The following is a 9,503-nucleotide window of genomic DNA, read 5'->3' on the forward strand; positions in this document are numbered from 1 at the left end:
ATGTTATTGAAAAATTCTCTTTCTTGCGCCATGAATACTCTCAAGTGTTCTCCCGCCGTATATAGAGTCCTCGCCCGAGAAGAAGGAACACAGAGTTGCCGGGTACTAATTAAGCAGAAGCGGCGCCGTGTCTCGCCTTCAAACAGACTTGAGAAGCGGACATGGTCTCCGATGCGCCACACTGGAGAAAACACATACAGATTTGCTGATTCCCCTAAAAACAAACTGCGGCGCACATGCTTTGGAGCACAACGCTGCATCCAGTGCGCTTAAAGGAGACATTCTGTAATCGTAATGCCATTTTTAATGAGATGCTAAATGAAAATTACAATATCCTGGAATGAAACAATATCAAGTTTACCATATACAACACAAATATATTCGAAAACAATATAGAAATATTTGGCGAAGATATACTGTATGACGGTGCAACAAAAATGCTAAACAGAACACAACAGCTATTAAAATGGAAGTCAAGGCCAAAATGTTCTTCACAATAATTGTATGTTCTCTGCAGGCCCACTCGTCTAAACACAGAATTCTGATTAATGTTGGCGTATGTGGAGTATGAGTTGAGCGGCAAAATCTAACTGTTTTGAGCCATTTCAGGAGGGCGGCCATTTTGTAAAATGCTGTCAACTGAAAATGACATCGGAGTTGCTCGGGGCTACTTAACAGTAAATACTAATCACGACTCACCTTTTTTCTGAAGCTCAGCCATGATTGGTCATATTCCACAAACGCAATATTAATCAGAATGCCGTGTTTAGACTAGTGGAGGCGCATAGAACGGACTAGTGTAATGAACATTTTTGGGTTGACTTCCCCTTTAATTGAATAGTCATCCAAACATCGTACAACACTGGCAATAAAGCGCGTCTCATTGCAGACTCTTTCCAATTCCGTGCATTGTACCGGTATTAACTTGCTCGTGCTCAAAAACAAAAAGAAAGAAAGCGCCGGATATGAGCCGATCGTCTCTTGAAGCAAGAGCATTGTGAAAATGGCGCTGTGGTGAAAAATTGCCGCTTTGGAAAATACATCTTGCCATCTAGGGAGCCCACTTTTATACAAAGCATGACGTTGGGTCAATGAAGGTCTTACCTAATAAATTACAAAAAAATTTAAAAAACAGGAAAAAAGTTCAATTTGAAGCTGACAGTCGTTCAGCAGGAACAAATAAAAGTGCACGTGTCAAACCGGGCCGGCCGAGCACTCCGTGTGCTAACATGGCGATTTATTTCAATTTAGCCAGCGATGCGGGGACCCCGCCGGGAGATGAACATCCCCACACTGGCTTGGTTTGTCAGAAATTCGAAGCTAATGTGTCTCTGAGGCTCACCGTGTAATCAAAAAAATGGCCCCGCCGGTGCTTTAGACATCATACTCTGAGTACCGCACGCTCTCTGCAGCCTAGCCCTCAATGTTTTTTTCTCCAGCCGTATGTTTACTAGCGCCTGATGATCAGCACACCAGCAACGGAGAAACGATCCCTGCAGAAGTCAATACTGGATTCAATCTACGAGCTACGACGCTATCACTTTCAGAAAAAACAGTGGACCTGGGCACCGGAGCTAGCAGTCCAATCACTAGACTGATGTACAAGTGAGCAATAGTTGTATGGTCTGATTGTCTGTCTCAAGCTACATGTACATCAGAAGACTTTCTCACGCCAAACCAAGTTCGAAGAGAATTCTATTTCCTTGTCTTCTATTTGCTTCATTGTTTCGGTCAACAAGTTGTTGTCAAAGGAGGAAAAGCTTAGAAGCTTCCCTGCTTTTATGAAGGAGCTGATGAAGTTAGCAAGTAACGTTGTAGCCTTGTTAAAGGACATGACTTTTTTGTTGTACACGACGGCGGCGCTGTCAGATTACCGAAATAAAAAAGACCCCAAAACCCCCCAAAAAACACCTTTTGACACTGGGGAATTGAAAGTGATGTAGCAGTGTAACCTGTACTTTTAATTGCATAATTAATTATAAATTTGTATTTTTATTATTTTAATTATTTATATTTTTTAATTATTTTATTTTTATTATTTTTATTTTTATTATTATTTTAATATTTGTAACATTTCAATAATCCCTATAAATCGAGTTGAACTCAATTAAAATTCATTACAACAGTCGAACGAAATGAAATGGTGCAACAGAGCTCTGCTTGATTTTCATTTCGGATTAAATATATTTACTAAACTCTGGTTAGAGCCCATTTGAGATTCAATTGGGGAACGTGGCAGTATGAAGTTTATAAATTCAATTTGGAGACGGTGTGGGAAGCAATTGAGCACCTGATGGCTGCAACAATGAGATTTGTGATGGGGAAAAGGATGAAGACAGACAAGCGGGACATGAAATACATCCAGTACAGTATTGCAGACACACTGTGTGTGTTTGCCCGTCGCTGCCATTCGCAAAGCCACAATCCTACGCTCAATTAGTCGGGGCCTTTTATACACTTTCATCTGGAAGGCGAGGTGCGCGCACACCCCTCGCACCCGGGAACAAACATGATGTACTGTCATCCCTTTGGAGACCGTTATTGCAAATTATTGCATTCAAGATATAAAGAACAAAAAAACCTGAGACGAAAATAAATGAATATTCAAACGGAATACAAAATGTCTCACCAGAACAGAAAAATCTTGAATAAAAGAATAATTAGACAATTGTACAAAACACTATGAGAAAGGAATCCATTCAAAAAAAAAATCAATAAAAATTAGATGACAAATATCGATAAATAGCCGCAATCAAACTCTGCACCCTTACATTTCTCCCGTCTGTGTCAACGGTTGTGACAAACGTGGCCTTTCACGTACAAAAACGTGATCGTGACTGCCACCTCTGTCTGTCACTCATCCCGTTCACGCAAGAGCCTAAAGTGAAAGGTTTGGTGGTGACTAACACTTGAGAGAGTCGCAGTTGTCACAGCTGTCAGCCTCACTTAAACACCAAAAATCACCTACCTCCCTCTCATTTTACAACATTTAACTCAAATCATTTGTCCACCGAGTGCCTCTAGCAGAGGCTTCAAGTTTCTTTCACCAAATGCCATCTAAAAAAATGCTTAGCTCTTAAAGCGCCACCACCTGGTCCATATACGCTCAACATAGTTCGTAGATGAGCCGCGCACTCGCCCCCGGCGAAGATTCATATAGAGTCACGATTTACTACATATTTCACGTGTGACATATTTTCTCAATGGAGCTCTTTGGCATTCCCTTGTCTGAGGAAAACGTCACGTATCGGGCCATCCTTCCTAGTCTATGTATTTACAAACAAAATTAAAAGCAATACTAAAACTAATAAAAACTAAAGTAAAACAAAATCATGAAAAAAACATCAAAAAACTAAAAACTAACAAACCTGCTGTAAAACTAATTAAAACTAAAAGAAAAAAAAGGAGTCAAAACAAAATTAAAAACTGACTGAAACTAAAAAATCCGGAATTATTAAAACCCTGGTGAGAAGCCCAGATGGGAGTATTGCCGCACCTTGCAAGTTCAAAAGGAAGTTGACTTAACTGGAGAAGGTGCCCCTAAATCAGGAGCTTTTTATTGAACTGTGCTTAAATATAAGAGACCGGAAAACAAGAACTGTACTCATGTACCTGTAATGTTCAATAAAAATGGCACCCAAATAAAATTTTCAAAATAAAACAAAGAGTAAATTCAAATGCATTGATTTTAAAAGTTAAATATAATTGAACTCGACTTGAACAGTGATTCTTTCATGCATCACTAGAGGGAGCCCGTGTACAGACAAACAAAATAATAAGAATAATAATTTTCACATTCACGCCCTTAGAATCTTGGAGTCTTTTCTGTTTGGCCGAAAACTTTTTTTCACGCTGTACACATCCAATTATGACATAATGACTGCGTTGGTGCATGTCAGTGATAGACTGCGGCACATAAAGAATTGTGTACAAATTGCAGCAATAGAAACGTAACTCCGTCATAAACCGAGCACCCCCGCTGCACACATACCGCGACCCCGCGAGCATGTTGAGGTTGACATTTGATCAAATAAATCAGTGATTCTCCCACGACTCTCGGGACGTGGATCATTAGCGCCATAAGATGGACGTCCCGTATGCTTGTGCCAGCATCATCATCATCATCATCATCATCAGCAGCATCATCCATCCATCCAGCTGCTGTGAGGGCTTGCCAAAGTCTTTTGTTTGCCGTCGCGCCAAAAAAAGGGGGCCGTGCGCCTTTGGCAGATCATATTCTTATCGTCGACATGTCCCTGGATAAATGGCTTGAGTTGTTCATCAATTATAGAGTAGCTATATTTAAAATTCAGATACAGAAAAACATCGGATTTTATTTCGTGCTTTCTTTATTTGGACGACAAAAAAAAAAAAAAAATTGAAATAGGCGTAAAAATACGAGTATTGTATAACTCAGTAACTTGTGGAGAAAAAAAAATCTCCCCAAAACCATACACTAAAATAAAAGAAATAAAATCTGTTAGAAATAACCAGCATGAGTGCTCAATTACCTTCTAACACACACATACGGTATATCACATATTCGAGGAGTTCACTGTAGCAAAATGTATTTTTGTTATTATTAATATCAAAAGTATTTACCAATATCATATCTATCGATATGTCCAATAAAATATTGTACTTTTTTTACAATTTACAATACACCGTGTGTCACAATTTCGGAATCATATGCAGAATAAACAGTCAGGTACACCATGAGTTTTTGCACTTTGTACACAAATAAATTTATGTTGGTTTCTTGTTCAGCAGTTTTGTGCCGCCCTTGAATGGTCAATTTTATGAAAGAGAAAAGAATTGTGCCCAACACCAACATTTAAACTCATTCACTCCCAAAGACACATTTATACATCCTTTCATACTTCACACATTTAATCCCAGGTAGTTATTTGATACATCTTTTTTTCAGAAGGTATTTTTAACCCCCCCACCCCCAAATGCTTTATTGTTCATAACTTCATCAAAAAACGGGTCGCGATTTTGCAAAAATAGGAAGCTCCGGGTCCCAGGGTGACATCAGTTGACAACCGCTGCTCTTGAGAATAGATGGATGGATTTGTACACTGACGCCGCACACGCACATACATTTCGTCGCAGTGACCGCATGTCCACCAATTACCCGCCAGGTCGCCGGGGTGCAGAGTTGTCAGGAAGTGTCGCGCGGCGGCGTTTGGAGGACATAGCGGGAAAAGGGTGGGAGGAATTAAAGGGGGCACTTTCCATTGTGGAGAGCTGACAGCCGACTGGACAGTTCAGCGGCGGGCATCAGCGCAACAGAGGCGGGGAGTCACTCTAATGACCTTGAGAAAATAACCGAGTACAACCCCATTTGTGTTGTGTCGCCGCCGAATCAAAGTAAAGGGAGGGTCTTTCCAAGCCTGACTGAGTTCAACTCACTTAGAGGAGCGGCGGGTTTCGCCGGCAGACAGTTTCGTTCACTCGTGACGGCGGGCAAAGCGCTCCTGCAGCAGAGCTTCGACGAGGCTCTGGCGAGAGGCCGACAGGGTCGAGTAATATCAGAACACTCTAGAAATGGTGACAGTGATGAAATACCCATTGGGCGCATCATTCGAAATGAATGGGGTTCCTGTTTTAATCCATGCAACAGTGAAAATAAATGCGCATCTGACTGGACTGGACCATCTTTTGTCCAAATCTGCGCCGGATCTTCGATTCTAGCACACGCGCGGTCTTCTTTTAGTCAAAAAAAAATTAGTGTGATCTTGGACAGGGAAATCCGTGGTCATGTTGTGACGTTGAATCACCAACCTTCTCTTAAAAGCTTAATTCTAAACACTGGTTTGAAACCCTTACCGGCATAGAAACCTTGACAAAGGTCTAAACTTAATTTGAAACCCTAACCAATGCTGTCAACTCTTATTTTAATCCATGAATCTCTAATCTAGGATCGGAAGGTTAATTTAAAAACTCTAACTCCGTTTTAAATCCCCAATCTTTATTCAATACCCTTATTTAAACCCCAAGTCTGGTTTGAAAGCTTAATTTGAAACACGGAGCTCCAGCAGGGATCCAAAATAATGTGGTTTCAACATACGCAAATCCCTGTAGAGCAGAGAAGTGGCAAGAAGCAGACACCCACTGAGCAAAAGCCCCAATTTGAAACCCTAACCCTGGCCCTCAAACCCTAATTTAACACGTAATCCATTTTTGAAAGGCTTACTGAGGCTTGAAACCCAAACATCAACCCTGAAACCTGAAGTCACATTTTAATTTGAAACCCTTTTCCTGCCAGGAAACCCCATACCCCTCTCTTTTTTTAATTTGAACCCTAATCTTTATTTAAGGCCCTGAGCATGAGAAAGAGAAGCAGAGGCATACTTGAGAAAGAAAGCAGCATGATAGTGCAACTATTTGAATGTTCTGTCTTTAATAGGAACATTCATCACAGTCTTTAATGACCTCAGAGCAGCAGATCACAACAACACTTTGTCTGCGTAACAAGCAGGTTGATTTTAGGGTGAAATCAAGTTTTTTTTCTTTTTCCATTGTGCCGCCAGGCATCAACGGTAAACATTAAAAATGGATATTGGCTCTCTCTCTTGCTTCACACATTTTGATGGCATCAAAAAGGACTGGGAAAACATTGCATGCTGGAGCATTTTATTCAAAGTGTTCCTTTAAATTGAACTCCTTGTTGTTGTGAGCACAAATCACTCTGATTTGAAAGGCAACACCCCGGATTGATCGTCTGCCAATGTGGGATTTTTTTTTTTTTTAATTACTCCTGTAACTCTGGGATAAACACCAAATTGTGGACCCGAAGGAGACAGAACACAACTGAGCAATTTGACAGAATTGATGAAACAAAAAAAAGGGCATGCAGGCGTGAGAGACAATCTAAAACGTGACGGCGACTAACGATGATAGCAAAAGGTTGAGGTGGAAATGCCCTACGAGCGCTCACCAAAGGAGGTGAGCAGAATCACAATGAAAGAAAACAATGTGACGTACGCAAGGCAAACCGGATAACAGAACGTCACGAAAGCATTTACTGTACGGATAAACAGAATTTCGGATGGAAACGGGACAAAACAAGGGAGTAGCACACACACACGATGATGATGAGCAACAAAAGTCACTGTTAAAATGTACAAAATCCCCCCCCCCCCAAATATCTCATATTGATAAGCCATTGAAGTCATTGTAATTATTATTATCGTTTAGGATTACCACCAAGGTGGATGACTAGTTAGCACGTTGGTCTCACAGCACAGAGGGGCAGGGGTTCGATTCTGGAGTTTGAATGTTCTCTCCGTGCCCGCGTGGATTTTCTCCGGGTACTCCGCTTTCCTCCCACATTCCAAAAAACATCCATGGCAGATGAATGGAACACTTGAAATCGTCCCTCGGTGTGATTGTGAGCGCGAATGGTTGCTCGTCTCTGTGTGCCCTGCGACACTTAAGTCATTTACAGTCATTGAAGGGGGAACGAGCGTTTTTCATCCCAACCCGGCTGCAATTTCATCTGGGAGAAACCCTCAGCTGCCATGGTGAACAACACAACACGTTCGGCCTGTCAGTTCATGAAACCTATTTTGTTTATTTGTTTGTCTACAATGTTCAATGAATCAAGGACTATGCATGCAATTTTAAAGCCAATTGTATGTTGGTGTAACCCTTGTGCTGCAATTTCTACGATGTTTGTAACACATGGGTTACCCCATATGTTACAATTTCTACAATTTTTGTAGATTTTTGCGTATTGTCATCTTTAAATCAAAGACACAGCATAAAAAGTGTGTGATATGAAATATTCCAATTCATGTTTTATTTATATAGATTAATATTTATGTTTTGGTCATAGCACAATACCGCTTTTATTGTCCATAGAGGGCAAAAATACAAAGAAAAAAATAAGAACTATATGTGTATGTATAGCACTGATGCCACTGAACATGTCGAGTGGTTGAAAGTGAAATAAATATTCAGGAATAATACTTTTACAATTTTTGTAAAATTGTATGTTGTGTTATATAAACTTATTTAGATCGACTGCAGCACATGGGTTAAGCGTGACATTTCCATGCAAGCAGGACGGAGAGCATAATGGATAGAAAATAAAAGACACCGGCCTGAAAACCCTAATTTTGACCAAGGCTTGAATGTCTTATTTTAAACCATCATGCAAGACTGAAACCGTGACTTTTCTTGACCCTTGACTCAGTAACTTGAAACCCTGACTCTGGCTTTTACTGAAGACAATCAGGTTCTCCCGTTGACTTCTCCATCTTTAAGGAGACAAAAAAAACATCCAAGAAGAGTTTACGGCCCATTGCAGCAATGCGGAGATTGTGGAGCATAACGGTCAATCAAAAATAGACTCCGCTGACACAAAGCTGTCTCCCAATGCTTTTGAAGAACTCTGAAGAATTCAGTGAAGCTGTCATGCACAAGCATGTGTATATATTTTGTCTCCATGGCAACGGGTTAAGATGAGACAAAAGTCATGGTTAGCGCATTGAGTTGCAATATGCAAATCGTTCCATCAACACGGGCTCCCGTGGAGTTATCATCAATCCATCCGTCCATTCAGTGGACAATTTATGCTAATGCGGCCATTTTAGGAACGCCTCACATTCAAAATGACGACCGAAGCCATCTTGCGTGTGCCCGGCGTAATCCGTACATAAACACGGGACAAGGAAGACAAGAAGGCAGATCGGGTCCCAGCAGCCAGACGGATGTTGTTACCATGACATCTAGCATCACTGCTTGATTGACGGCCAGAGGCAAAAGCAGGTCTCGTAGCAACAAGACACACATCTACATAACATAATGTAGACACCCAGATGGAAGGATGGATGGATATTAGTTAGATCAGGGGTGTCAAAGTCAAATGGACGGAGGGCCAGATAAAAAAATTTGCTGCAAGCCGAGGGCCGGACTGATCGAATGTTCATTGAAAATTTTAAAAATGACCACATATTGTTTATTGAACCAAATTTAATCGACTGAAAACCTAACAAATACATTCCAATATGGTCAGATAAATAAAGCAACATTTTTTTATGGCTATGTCAGTAAACTTTAATTTTCAACAGGCACAAAAAAATGTCCTTTGTATAAATACCCAATACCCATAACATGAATGAAAGAAGCCGATATTATTCAAGGCACTGTCAATAGTCCATATTTTCTCTTTTCGCAAAAGTAGGCTAAATTTACTTAAAAGAAAAACAAATAATAGTACAGTAATTTTCGATCATTTACTCGAATATTTTTAAAACATAATTGGATTGAAATACAATAAAATAAAGTGCAAAAATGTATGAACCAAAAACAATACTTTATTCAAGGAGAAGTAACAAGCAGCGAAAGCAAATATTATACTTTAATTTTTAAACTTGAACTGAGTAAAAACTCTTAATATGTGATTGCACAGTATATTATAAGTAATATTCACTTCTTTGAGGCTGAGGCTGATACTCGGTGGTGTCTTAACTTTTCTACAAGTTCATCAATAT

The sequence above is a fragment of the Hippocampus comes genome, unplaced genomic scaffold (assembly GCF_001891065.2).
Source record: "Hippocampus comes isolate QL1 unplaced genomic scaffold, H_comes_QL1_v1.1 scaffold82, whole genome shotgun sequence".
Taxonomy (NCBI): domain Eukaryota; kingdom Metazoa; phylum Chordata; class Actinopteri; order Syngnathiformes; family Syngnathidae; genus Hippocampus; species Hippocampus comes.